This window comes from Crocodylus siamensis, chromosome 5 (genome assembly GCF_052110815.1).
Source record: "Crocodylus siamensis isolate JL-2025a chromosome 5, ASM5211081v1, whole genome shotgun sequence".
Taxonomy (NCBI): Eukaryota; Metazoa; Chordata; order Crocodylia; family Crocodylidae; genus Crocodylus; species Crocodylus siamensis.
Window position 1 is genome coordinate 111,969,409 of NC_143399.1, and position 13,585 is coordinate 111,982,993.

The 13,585-nt window shown below is 47.8% G+C and overlaps 1 protein-coding gene across 1 annotated transcript in view; it reads right to left on the reverse strand.

The window, feature by feature from the left end:
- The window catches only part of ADCY1 (adenylate cyclase 1), a 274,667-nt gene that overhangs the window by 34,362 nt on the left and 226,720 nt on the right, over positions 1-13,585 (reverse strand). The gene's annotated exons all lie outside the window — the stretch shown is intronic.

The following is a 13,585-nucleotide window of genomic DNA, read 5'->3' on the forward strand; positions in this document are numbered from 1 at the left end:
TGATTCAACCTTTGCAGGTTAGCCTAACTGCCTAGGCTGAACTGTTCTGCAACAGGACAAACATTCTTTCTGAACTGAGGCAATGCAGGCACGTGCCTGCAGTTGCTCAGGCCAGGAGCTGGGGAGCACTGCAGCCGGGTCTGCCTAGCCTGGCTGCAGCTGCTGCTCAATCTGCACTCGGGGCAGTGTCCGGCAGAATAAGCGTCCTCCTTCTGGGAGGGGGCTGGTCCCAAGCACAGACCGAGAGGCATTTGTGGTTGGGCTGGACAGACCTGGCTGTGGTGCCCCAGGGGCAAAGCGGTAAATAACCCTGCTCCCTACCCTCCTCCCTAGGGCCCTGCTGGTGGTGTCTGACTGTGCCCCCACCTGACTGCTGGAGAGGCAAGTGACTGTGACTGAGGCAGCAGCCCCTGTCACAGTTTCCACACGTGTGAGCCACTTTCTGGTGGGGGGTTGCACTGTGGGGCTGGCAGAGCTGCTGCAGAGTGAGGCAGCACTGTGGGGGGCTTGGAGTGGACCCCAGTGCTGCTGCACACAGCCCACAACAGATTTGCCCGCCCTGTAGCACAGCCCCCTGCCAGGAAGGGGATCACGCTCCATGACATAATGCCAGGGACTGCTGCTCCCATCAAGGACCCTGCCCCCTTTTGCTGCAGCAGGGCAGGGGCCCGGCCAGACACTGGCTGGCAGGGCCCCTTGTGGGGGGAGGAGGGCCCCCCTCCCTTCGGCATCCAGCAGAGGGAACAGCAGGGGGCATATTCCCATGTAGGGAGCGAGTGTGGCAGTGATAGCAGGCTGCCAGTGGGGATAGAAGGGAGACTAACCCTCCTCCCTGGCCCCCTCTGCCTTGGGGGCCATGGTGCCCCACTGCTGCCACAGTGAGAGGAGAGCACCCGGCAGATTTGGCTCAGGTCCTTGATGGTGGGACAGAGATGGGGGAATTAAACCCCTCTCTGGCCAGACCCCCACCCCTGCCTGTCTCTGCTCCAGCTGGGGAGCAGAGGGACAGGGCCAACCCTGGTGGGCTGTAGCAGAGAGTCCAGCCCAGAGAGCATGCTGGGATGCTGGGGGAGTCTGGTTTAAGTTAAACCAGGAAGGGGTCTGGGACAGACATTGCATAAACTGGTTTGAGCCAAAACAGTCAAGTTACATTCAGCCAGGTTTATCTCAAACTAGTTTCCGCTATTTTGAAACTGGTTTAGGTGCACTGAATGTCTATTCTGTTACAGCTTTAAACCAGTTCCTGATCATCAGTTTAGGTGTAATATCTGTCCCTAAGCCCCATGGCCACAGACACAAAGGGCCAGACCCTGTCCTAGGAAATTACTGAGAGAATGTGATCCCATTCTAGCCTGTTCATGTCTCTGAGAAACCATTAGTGTGTTTACTTTTGTAACACACCTTCATTATAGCCTGAAGTCCAAATCATTAAAAAGAAATCTGCATTTTGTATTAGCCTTGTATTGCATTATCAGGTTTGTTTTTAGGCTAGAGACCTTTATGTAGCCTTTGGACACAGTGGAACAAAAGGTACTGCTACAGTGCTTATGGGGGATGGAATAGCTCTATAACACTTTCAAATGCATCTCCTGAACAGAATTCAGAGTGCTGATGGGTAATTGCTTCTCTTTCTGAAGGCCCTTAGCAGCAGAGTCACTCAGAAATCTGTACTATCTTCATTTCCCTTCAACAGTTATCACGAGACTACTGGAAGAGATGCTGAGACTCCAGGCTCAGCTGCCAACAGTATGCCAGTGACACTTAGCTATGTATCTTATTTCTAGCTGATGAAATCACTACCACCATTAAAATGTAAGAATGCCTGCAGGAGATGAGAAACAGATGGTTCAAGCTAAAACAAGACAAGACTGAATGGAGGCTGATCAAAAAGGAGAATACCACCCTTCTACCTTCTATTAAAGATATGCAAACCCCATTTGTCAAGTGGTGTGAAACTTTAGGCTATTCCTTGCTAAACTAGATGACCTGGCAGCATCCATTTTTTTCAAAAGCATCTTTCACCTTCAACTTGCCAAGATATTTTACTCCTTCCTCATGGGTGAGCATCTGGCCTTAGTATGCCATGAATTTGTCACTTCCAGGCTGGATTACTTCAATTAGCTTTGGTGCTGAAGCTGAGTGTGAAGACGACATAAAATCTACTAGTATATAGACTGAATACAGGCATGCAGGCCTTCTCTATTGCACAGGCTGCCAGAACTATGTCTGGCTTGTGCCCAAATCCCTGCACTGGCTTCTAGTCAACTTCCAATGCCAACTTAAGGCCTTGGTTTTAGTTTTTAAAATGACTAGGCAACTCTGAAAAAACTCTCAAAATATGAAAGCCACATTGTGTCCCCAACTGAGTCAGGGACTAGGGCAGCAAGCAAGCTAAATTTCCTCCAGATGTCTTGGCTACTGAATGGGCTTGGCCACCAAAGGCCTAAACCAGCCTCAGCTGCTTGCATGTGTGTAGCTGTCTGCTTATATAAGCAGCTGCTTTTTCAGTCCCTAGATGGCTCCTTGAAAGGACAGATGCCAGTCTGTCTCTTCTTGAGTTTTTGACTCCTGGCTTTCTGGGTCCAGCTTGTTAGCTTCTTGGCTTCATCCTTGCTCCTGGTTCCTTCCCATTGGTTCCTGGTTCTAGTCCCTTGAGTTTTTTGCTTCCAAACTGCCTTGCCAGCTCCTTGACCCCTGTGCTAAAGTCTGGACCTCAAGAGCTGGTTCATGTTCTTAGTTTGACAACCCAGTCCTATACAGTTATAGTTTCCTATTTTGGACCCCTAGGCTAGTGACACTGGGCTGGATCCCTATCTTCTGTTCCAGTCCCATACCTCCTCCTCTCCATCTCATGATTCTACTAAGAATGACCTGCTTATATGTCAGCCTCTTACAAATCAGCCTTGAAATCCACCTGCTCCTGATCCCCTGACTCTAATTGGGCCCCTCGGTTCACAACCTTGTCTGTCCTTGATACCATGGCTACTGACCTCTAGGTTCAAGTGCTGACCACCTAAGTCCCAGTTGGACTGTTCACACACTGTCTCTAAAAGCCTACTAAACCTTGAATCTTACCTTGAATACACACGCACCTTGAATACACACACACACACCTTCCCCAAGCAGAATTCTAGCATAAAAAGGTTGGTGTGCCAGAGACTCAATAAAGTCCATTAGGGTCATCATTAGTGATTTTACATGGAAGGTGCCAAATACTACTGTTATGGGTAGCAGTGCAAAACGTAAAAATAGACAGGCAGATAAGATGGACAGAGCTAGGAAAACTCTGATTATGTACCTCTATCCACTCTTGGCAGGCCCAACCAGAGGGTAGTTTAACCAGAAGGTAGTGTTTCAGGTCAGACAGTCTCTCTTTTGAGTCATGCACTCTCATGGTTTCATTATGATCAGTAGGAAAAAAGCCTTGACAGGCCTTGCTGCTACTGATTCTAGCATTGAACCAAGAAATCTGAGGATCCCCCCTTCTTTAGATTGCTAAGGCAGATCTCACATACATCTGCTTGGAAGTCAGAAGTGAAGAGAGGGAAAATCCCTATGCCTCCTTGCATCTTCCTCTCCAGACCACAGGGACCATGGAATAAAACTCTCTCAGGTCCCAAAATGTATTGACGCTCAGCTTTATTAACAGTATCATCATTCTTCCACCTGAACAGTAGTCAAGCCAAGAGCATGCTGAATATCAATCAGAGTAGGCAACCACATCTTTTCCTACAACCATACCACAACTTACTTTGGAGTCACAGTAGACCATTCATTCCCTTACCAATCAGAAGGTCAGCAGCAAAGTCTCTGTACAGGTAGTTTTCTTAAGATGTTTAGCCAACTTGACATGGGGTGCCAACTCCAAAGTGCTCAGAAGGACTGCACTTTTAATGGCACCCCAGCAGAATATTGTGCTCCTGTATAGTCCAGAAGTTGTCAGACTAAAAAGCTCAACACTGTACTTAGCAGCACACTGAGACTCATAACAAGCTGCACAACCTACACAAACAGATGTACTCCCCCCATACTCTCAGGCATTAGCCCAAGAGATATAAGATGACAGACCTAACATCATTACCATCAAAAGAGGCAAGAGATGATGAAAACCACCTGCTCCATCAACTGTTAACTGAACACCCAAACAGTTGGAGGCATAGGAGGCTCAAAAGTCACAAACCATTTGCACATGAACCCCACAAGCTCCTGGAAGAGGTTGGGGATACTGAACCAAACTTATGGGCAGGCAGCAACCTAGTGAGCCAACCACTGGGAAAGGTCAGATTTATTCCTACAGCATTTTATACCAACTCCAAACGAGTCCCCCATTGTGTACAGCATTGATAGAAAAGTACGAGTCAAGCAGAACAAACTGAGATCTGGATAGGAATGCTTCAAAACAATCCTTCATATGATGAAAGTCATGGACAGCATCCTCTGTGAATGAGGGGACCCACAAACAGCACAGAACTTAAACAAAAGTTGCAATATGCACAAATGCTCAGACGTGATGGATGGAATCTGCACATTGAGTGATAATACCAGGCAGTGGCTCACAGATTTGGAAGTTGATATCTGATGCCATGTGAAAGAGAGAGAGATCTTAAAAACCAGGGAAGGAAAGACTTCCTTCATTTTTCCTCAAAAGTTCTTCCAGTGCTTTCCTCCTCAGGTGGCTGAGGCTTTGTAGGCTATCCTGTGGGCCTCTTATTGGCTTCTTATTCTTTTAATAATGCAAGTTAAGCCTGGCTATAGGAGCCTTTCTTGTGCCTCCAGAAGAAGATAGCAAAGACTCCTGGTTCTAGCAGTCTGAGGAACTCAGAATCTGGCAGGGATATCATCTTTTTACTGCTCTGCTTGGGCTCATAAGAGAAGAAATTTTAGGGCTACAGAAAGTGGCAGACATTCATAATGAATAAGACTTATACTCAGGGATCAATATTTTCTATATATCTGAGTATTAGCCAAATATTTGCCTCTATTTCTACTGACTGGGTCAGCAGGGTGTTTGTACAACAAAAATATTACCTCCCAGAACAAAGCAATTATTGCAAACATGTATGAGAAGGAAAAATCAGGAAAGAGTGCAACAAGAAAGCTAAATTTTGAAACTACATATGCAGTTTGGCAATCATAACAGTTATAGTATTTTGAAAACTTAAACTGTAAAACTGGGAGATTTTTTTCATGGTGTTCTCTTGAAAATAATAATAATAATAATAAATCTGATGGTATAGTTTCTGATAATAGTATCATACCTGAATACATAGAGTGTTGTATTACACAATTTTGTTATAGTCAAAATTACAACAAGCTCAAATATACAGGAGTTCTGAAACATTTATGAGCTACTATGTGTTTTATTAAAAACACAAAAGATACATTGTGATAAAGTAAAAAACTAAAAGTTATCACATAACATTTATCTGTCCGATGATATAGCTAAGTACATTGAACGACCCTGGTTCCTTCAGGAATAAATTCACATCATCTGAAGGGGGCGCTAAAACCACAAGAAAGAGACCATATCAACCAGCAATTTATGTCAACAGGGACTGCATAGGATTAGATTTTTAGCATTAGGTGTATACAGACTTTGAACTTCTGGCTTGAAGACTGTAAAATAATAATTCAGGCTTAGAAAAATGCTTGAAAGATGTTTAGGTATTTTCTTAAAAATGCAGCTAACGAGATGTACAGCAAAATTATTTGTATTTTCTCCACAGAAACATATGTAATCAATATTCACAGACAAACAGTTCACAATGAATAATATATTTGGAATGTTTACTCCCCCACCTTGATGGGTTTTTTTAATAATATATTTTTATAATTTGTTGTATGAACAACAATAACATTGTTCAACTATTCATGTTTTAGCTATTCACATGTATGATTAATAATGTAAAAGCTATTTTTTTAAATAAATTATTTAGGTTTTCAGTTTCCTCTACATTTTTTTTGCAGAAAATAAAGTCTTTTTTTAACCAGATCCATGCAACTTATATGCTCATTCAAAAACACGAAAAATAAATACCTGTGAATATATTAACGCTTTGAACAATATGACTTGCCTTCACATATGTAATCTGGAATACAGGCATACAACTTGTGTGCAACTATTTCTGTTCTCTAGTACTTAGGGTCGTAAGGGACCTAAATAGATCATCAGGTCCGACCCCCTGCCTCAGGCAGGAATGAGTGCTGAGGTCATAACACCCCAGCCAAATGTCTGTCCAGCCTCCTTTTGAAGACCCCCAAGGTAGGAGAGAGCACCACCTCACTTGGAAGTCCATTCCAGAGCCTGGCAGCCCTAACTGTAAAGTAATGTCTCCTGAACCTGCTCTCTAACAATTTGTGGCCGTTATTGCTAGTAACCCCCGGTGGTGCCCAGGGGAACACAGCCTCACCTATTTTCCACTGGTCCCCCCTGGTGAGTTTGTAAATGGCCACCGGATCCCCTCTCAGCCTTCTCTTGTGGAGGCAGAACAGATTCAGGCCCTTTAGTCTCTCTTCGTAGGGCCTGACCCACTGCCCCTTGACCATATGAGTGGCCTTCCTCTGGACCCTCTCAATGCTAGCCACATCCCCCTTGAAGTGCGGCGCCCAGAACTGGACGCAGTACTTAAACTGTGGCCTGACCAATGCTGCATAGAGAGGGAGGATCACGTCCCTGGACCTGCTTGTGACGCATCTGCAGATGCACAACTAGGTGCAGTTAGCCTTAATGACCACTTCCTCACATTGGCAGCTGATGTTCATCCTGGAGTCAAAAATGACTCCAAGATCCCTTTCTGCCACCATGTTGACAAGGGTGTTCCCCAGCCTATAGATGTGTTGCTGGTTCTTTCTCCCTAGATGCAGCACCTTGCACTTGTTTGTGCTGAATTCCATCCTATTCTCATGCACCCAGCTCTGTAACCTGTCTAGATCTAGCTGGATTCTGTCCCTCTGCTCGTGTGCCCACCTCACCCCACATCTTGGTGTTGTCAGCAAATTTGGACAGCATGCTTTCCACACCCACCACCACTTTCTGGGTGCGACTGTCTAGCCAATTTGCCACGCATCTGACTGTGTAGGCATCAATGCTGCAGTCACCTAGTTTTTTAAAGAGAATGTGGTAGAAAACAGTGTCAAAGGCCTTCTTAAAGTCCAGGAAGATAATATCCACCTTGATGCCCTCATCCAGGGACTTTGTGATGTGATCATAAAAGGAAAGCAGGTTAGTCAGGCAGGATCTGCCCTCAGTAAACCCATGCCAGTTGCCCCTAAGCATTACCTCCCCTGCTGGGCCCTTGCAGATGTGGTCCTTGATAATTTTCTCAAAGGTCTACCCAAGGACCAAGGTAAGACTGACTGGCCTATAATTGTTGGGGTTCTCCTTTCTCTCCTTCTTGTAAATGGGGACCACATTGACCCTTTGACAATCCTCTAGTACCTGGCCAGAGCCCCACGAGCGTTCATACAGCCGTGCCAGGGCCCCGCTATGGCCCCCCCGCAATTCCCTCAGCACCCTCGGGTGAAGAGCATCTGGACCTACTGATTTAAACACATTCAGCCCCTCCAAAAGTTCCCTGACTACATATAGTTATATAACTTTACGTTTTATAAAATATTTTCTACTGCTAATAAACCATATTTTATTTCTTGATTTCCTTAATTTTGGCTCAAGATCCAAAACTGACCATCCTTTCTTTTAATCCAGCCTATCTTGATGTCATAATTACAACTAAAACATCCATTGTGAGACTAGGACTTGGGAATAATTATAATACTGGGGTCTTAGCACATGTTGTAAACTGTCTTTCCAGCTCTAACAATTAGCTATATTAATGGGGAGTTTTGAAAAAGAATCTTACTTTGTGAAAGCTTCCTTAATAGGGCATATTAAAATATCATTTAACAATATTCTTCTTCATCCCAGCTGCTTCATTTATGCTCTTTTGAATAAAACTGACTCAAGTAACTTATTTACATTTGTGGTAGCAGAAGTTTTAAAATAAGTACTTGTTAAGCAGTGCTTGCCACACATGGGCTAAGCTGAAGATTTCTTTCGTGTCACAGAATTTGTATCCCGGCTCCTTGTGCAAACACAGATTTTGCAGCTGGCATTTGCTGGGCAGAGAGGCACTCTGGTTGTGTCTCCCTTCCTCTAGTATCATACTCTGGACTAGAGTAAGAGACAGACAGAAGTCATTACTGTGACTCTGCTCCCAATCCTCCTACTCAGTTTTCAGGATCTGACTCTGCTGACAGTAATACCTAAGACTTTTATTTGGATTATCTATGTATAAGATTTTACAAAATAAATAGATGTTCACAGCTCCCTTTTAAATTCAGAGTGACTAAAGGAAACAGAAATGATAATGAAGTGGGGATATAACAATGATGTAATACTCATTGCCTTTGCTGTAAACCAAAGTACAATTAGAATTATAGAAATTAGGGTTGGAAGGGACCTCAGGAGGTCATATAGTCCAATCCTCTGCTCAAAGCAGGACCATTCCAAACTACATCATCCCACCCAAGGCTTTGTCTACCTGGGTCTTAAAGCTCCAAGGAACTCCAAACTTCCACAACCACCATGGGTAATCTGTTCCAGTACTTTACTATCTACATGAGATACTTTACTGCAAAGTAGTGTAGTTTATTGCACAGTAAGCATGCATGTCTACACATACACACGCTTACTGCACAGTAAACTTTGCTATGTGCGAGTAAATTTGCTAGCTGCTTATGCAAGTGCAAATTTACTCATGAGTACTTATTGCACAGTAGCATTTATGTAGGTGCTACTAGGGAGCAGATTTGCTCCCGGTCAGCCCTGCCAGGACGCTCAGACCCAGGGTCGGGAACCTCTCCTGCCCCAAGACTGGGCTGCCTCTGTGGCAGTCCCAGCCACAGCCCCTTTAAAACCCTTCAGGCATTTTGAGCCCTCAGGCACAACAGCAGAGAACTTGGTGGGGACTCTTGGCCTCTGTTATCCCTGCACAGGCCACAGGCTACCTGTGCTAGCCTGCCTGCACCCCAGCACCACTGCCTGGCAATGTAGTGCTATGCAGCTACCAGGCCTGCATCATTCAGCCCTGCAGGCTGCTGCAGGCTCCTGCCAGGCCTGCCAGCCCCTGGTTCCAGCTGCAGCTAGCTCCTTGCTGCTGGTGACAGTGCCAGTTGCCTGAAGCCAACCACCAGCAGCATGCCTGGAGCCTGCAGGGGCTGTAGGGCATTGCCTTACCACTCAGCCCCTCATCCTGTGCCGTGCCCCTGTGGTGGGCACTGCAGGTAAGCTGCCCAGGTTTGGCAGCATAGGGACAGCCTGCAGAGCTGGCACAGGTGCCCTGATCACATCATCACCAACACCTTTTGCCACTGCCCGGGGCCCCAACTGGTCGCAGAAGACTGGTGATCTCATGGCACTGTGGGGTGAGGTAGAGGTGCAGTGCCAGTTTGTGCAGGGTGGGTGCTCCAGCACCCCTGTCTCTGAGGGGCTGTCAGGATGGATGCAGCATTGTGGGCAAAATGGGTCAGTGTGGCAGTGCCACATAAAGGTCATAGCCTTGTGGATACAGTGGGTCACCATCACCAACCACAATCGTCAGTTGATGCATGCCCCTTTATGCAGCAGCTGACTGAGATCCTTGCCCCCCAGAACACAGGCCACAGCCGTGCTGTGTACAGCAGCATGGGTGGCCTGCCTCAGCCCTTGCTCTGGCCTGGCACCTGCGGTGACATGTCACTGAGGGAGGGCGTCTCAGGGCACCAGCAGTCTGTCCTGCCAAGTTCCCCATCCCCAGCTTCCACCAGCAGCTCAGGGAGCCTGGGTCAGTGCCTGCCAGCAGTGCTAGCTCATCCCTGGGTCAGGGCCCCTTGCCAGGTGTCCGAATGCTACATCCCTTGCCCGAGGACACCACTAGGAACTGTATGCTATTGCTGCCAGCTGGGACCAATAGAAGCTGCTGGGCACACCAGCCTTGCCAACATGGTAAACCCTGCACCACTCTGTTCCCAGCCCCAGCACTTTCTCACTGCCCTCCTTCTCTGCCCAGCTGCCCAAGCTTCCCTGACCCCCAGGTTCTCCTCCACAGCACGCAGGGAGGTGGGAGACAACCTTTTGCACTGAGCAGCCCATGCCCTCATAGCTAGGCAGGCATGGGCCTCTAACACACCGAGGAACACATCAATGCCAGTTGCAATGTCCTCCTCAGCTGCAGGGGGCGGGTGGGCATGGCCAGCTTCCATGAACAACATGTGCCCCCAGCAGCTTGAGGGGCATGGTGGCAGCGATAGCATGGTGGTGGGAGCTTAGCGGCGGTAAGTGGGGAGCTCCTGCAGGTGGTGTCAGTGCCAGGGGGGAGGGGTGGCGAGTGGCAACCAGAGGTTGGCAACTGCCTGCAGATGCTGCCAGCGGTGTCAATGGCAGGGCAGGCGCCTTTTTGTAGGGGGTGCACCACCACGCTCAAGGGGTGCATGTGCGCTTGTGTGTACTCCCTACGTGTTGCCAGTGCCAGCTTCAGCAAGGGAATGGGCCACTGCGTGTTGGTGTCCTACTACTCCAGGTATGGACAGAGCTGCTCCAGGAGGTCCCAGAAGATGGCCTGCTCATCCCGCCACTGTTCATTATTCCAGGTGTGCTTGACAACATGCAGCCACCAGTCCTGGCTGGCCTGGAAGGAATGAAGGGCCTGGAGGATAAGGGCAGCCCCAGCAGTAGCATCCTGGTATGTTTCATCAGCATCCTTGTCAGGGTCCAGCCAGCAGGATGGGATCCAGGCAGCAGGTGTATAGTGGCAGCAGCCCTGACACGGTGAGGTAGGGCCAGGCAGGTGGTTGCTGCACGTGATGGAGCTGACAGGGCCCAGATGGCTGTGGGCCAGCCGCCGACATGATGGGTCAGCTGGGTCAGTGCAGCAGCCAGCAGGAGTCTGGGGCACTGGGCATTGGGGCCAGGGCAGGTTGTGGAGCAGCCATGGCACAGGAAGGCAGAGGCTGCGACATGAGAGCTGCCGTGTGCTGCCCCCATGCTAAAGACGCGGCTCCTGGTCAAAAAATGCAGCTGGCCAGGGAGCAAGGAGTGGGGTTGTCTTTTAAAGAAGGTGTCTGGCCATAGGCAGCTGCGATCAGAGCTTTGAGCTCCCCCATGTGGTGACAGCAACCCATTGCAGGGCTTCAGGAAGCAGGAGCAGCAAATCTGCTTCCACATTCCTGCACATGTAGACACCTGCCCAGGAGTGTTTACTTGCAAGTATTATACTCACAAGTAAACTGGTCACATGTAGACACACCCTCCTTGTGAGAAAGTTTTTCCTAATATCTAACCTAAAAGTCTCTTGCTGCAACTTGAGACCGTTGCTCCTTGTTCTGTCATCTACCACCGCTGAGAACAGTACATTTCCATCCTCCTTGTAATAACCCTCCAGGTAGTTGAAGGCTTTTATTAAGTTGTCCCTCAAGACATGTCCAGATGAGAGTGAATGTTTGTTTCCCTGGGGATGAGCAGCAGTAGGACACCTTGTGACACTCTTACTTGTCTCTGGGGAACTCCCATGCCATGTGAGCTCTCGTGCGCAGCAGGTTACCCCAGGTGGGGTAGTGGAAGCAGAGGCCAGTGATTGTTCTGGTCCCAGCAGCCTTACCGGGAGTCCTGGAAGCTTCCTGGAGCTGCAGCCACAGGAAGAAGACTGGCTAGCAGCCACAGTCTCTCTCCAGCTGGTCAGGCTGCAGTTTTGGGTGGTGTGTGCTGGGGCAGGTGCATGTGCACCCCCTCAGCATGGCGGTGCACCCACTACAAAAAGCTGCCACTGACACTGATGGCAATACCTGTGGGTGGTCGCTGCTCGCCACCTCACTGCCGACACTTCCGGCAGCGTCTGTGGGTGGTCAGTGATCCCCGCTGGCCACCGCCAACGCTGCTGACAGCAGCTGCGGGTGGTCGCCAACCGTTAGTCGGTGCTCACCCCCACTCCCCCTCCACTCCGATAGTGCTGGCGGAGTCTGCAGGAGCTCCCAAGGTTACTGCCACCGGGTTCCTGTCACCGCCATGACCCTCAGCCGCCGAGGGCACAAGTCATTCATGGTAAATGCTGCTACCATGTGTGCCACAGTGCTTTCTTCAGTGTGGGGTTTTTTGACCCCAGGATCTCCCGGGCCAGCCTACCCCGCCCACTGCAAGGTAGCAGTGCAGGGAACGGCTGCATGTGTGGTGTGGGGTGCTGCAGATGGGTCTGTGATGCCACATGTCCGTGTTTGTCTGGTCTGGACGTGACCCAGAGTCTTCTCTTCTCCAGACTAAAAAAGCCTAGTTCCCTCAGCCTGTTCTCAAAAGTCACGTGGCCCAGCCCCCTCACCAAATTGGACTCTCTCTAATTTGTCCACATCCTTTCTATAGAGGGGGGTCCAAAACTGGACAAAATACTCCAGATGTGGCCTCAGCATTACCAAATAGAGGGGAATAATCACTTGCTTTGATCTGCTGGCAATGCTCCTTCTAATGCAGCCCAGTTTGCTGTTAGCCTTCTTGGCAACAAGGGCACATTGTTGCTTTGTACTCAATTCACTGACCACTTTAACCCTCAGGTCCTTTTCTGTAGAGCTGCTGCTTAGCCAGTTTGTCCCCAGCCTGTAATGGTGCATAGAATTGTTCCAACCTAAGCACAGGACTTTGCACCTGTCCTTATTGAACTTCATAACATTTCTTTTGGTCCAATATTCCAGTTTGTTGAGGTCTCTCTGAATCCTAGCCCTAAACCTCCGGTGAATCTACTACTCCACCCAGCTTGGTGTTATCTGCAGCCTTGCTAAGGATGCACTCACCCCATCTTCTAAGTCATTGATGAATTTGCAAGTTGTATCATCTTTCATTTGGCTTAGCACCTTTGAGGATTAGACTTCGCTCACAAGGATGAAACCTCTCACTTCTTGTATATACTTTAATATATACACTCATAAAAGTAAAGCCCTTTAAGGACTTCACTTCAAGGCTACTTAAGCAAATTATTGGTAACTGGACTTTCTACAGAATGCTAGACCATATTTGGTGAACTAGATTATACATTCAGTCCTCAGTCAGCCTAGAGTGGTCTTTCCAAGATTGCTGCTTCACTTCACAACTGGAATATCTATTAGCTATTATTGTACAGAACTCTGGGGCTAGTGGGTTTGTATAGATGTGAATCACAGCTCCTCCCAGAAATGCCTCATTTATCTGAAGCCAACTGTCAACAACCAATTCTAGTTATGTAGGATGTTTTTTTCTCTATGGGATAAAGAGCTCTGGGAGCACTATAACAAGTAGAGATTGTTTTATGCTGTTTTATGCTGGAATATTTTTTTCCTGTGCTTCATACACATAAGTGAATACCACATAACAAATGCCAAGAATTAAATGGTAATTCATTGCTTACTAAATTAACCTGGATGCCATACAGGGCAACATTACAAGGAAATAGGTTTAAACAAAGCATGAAGGAAGCTGATATACTTGTGCTACCAACTATTTGCATATCAGGTGGGGAAGCTTTGAGACAAAACTTACAAAGCCAAATTCATATCTGGTTCAGTTCCAGCCTAGGCAACAGAGTAACAGCAG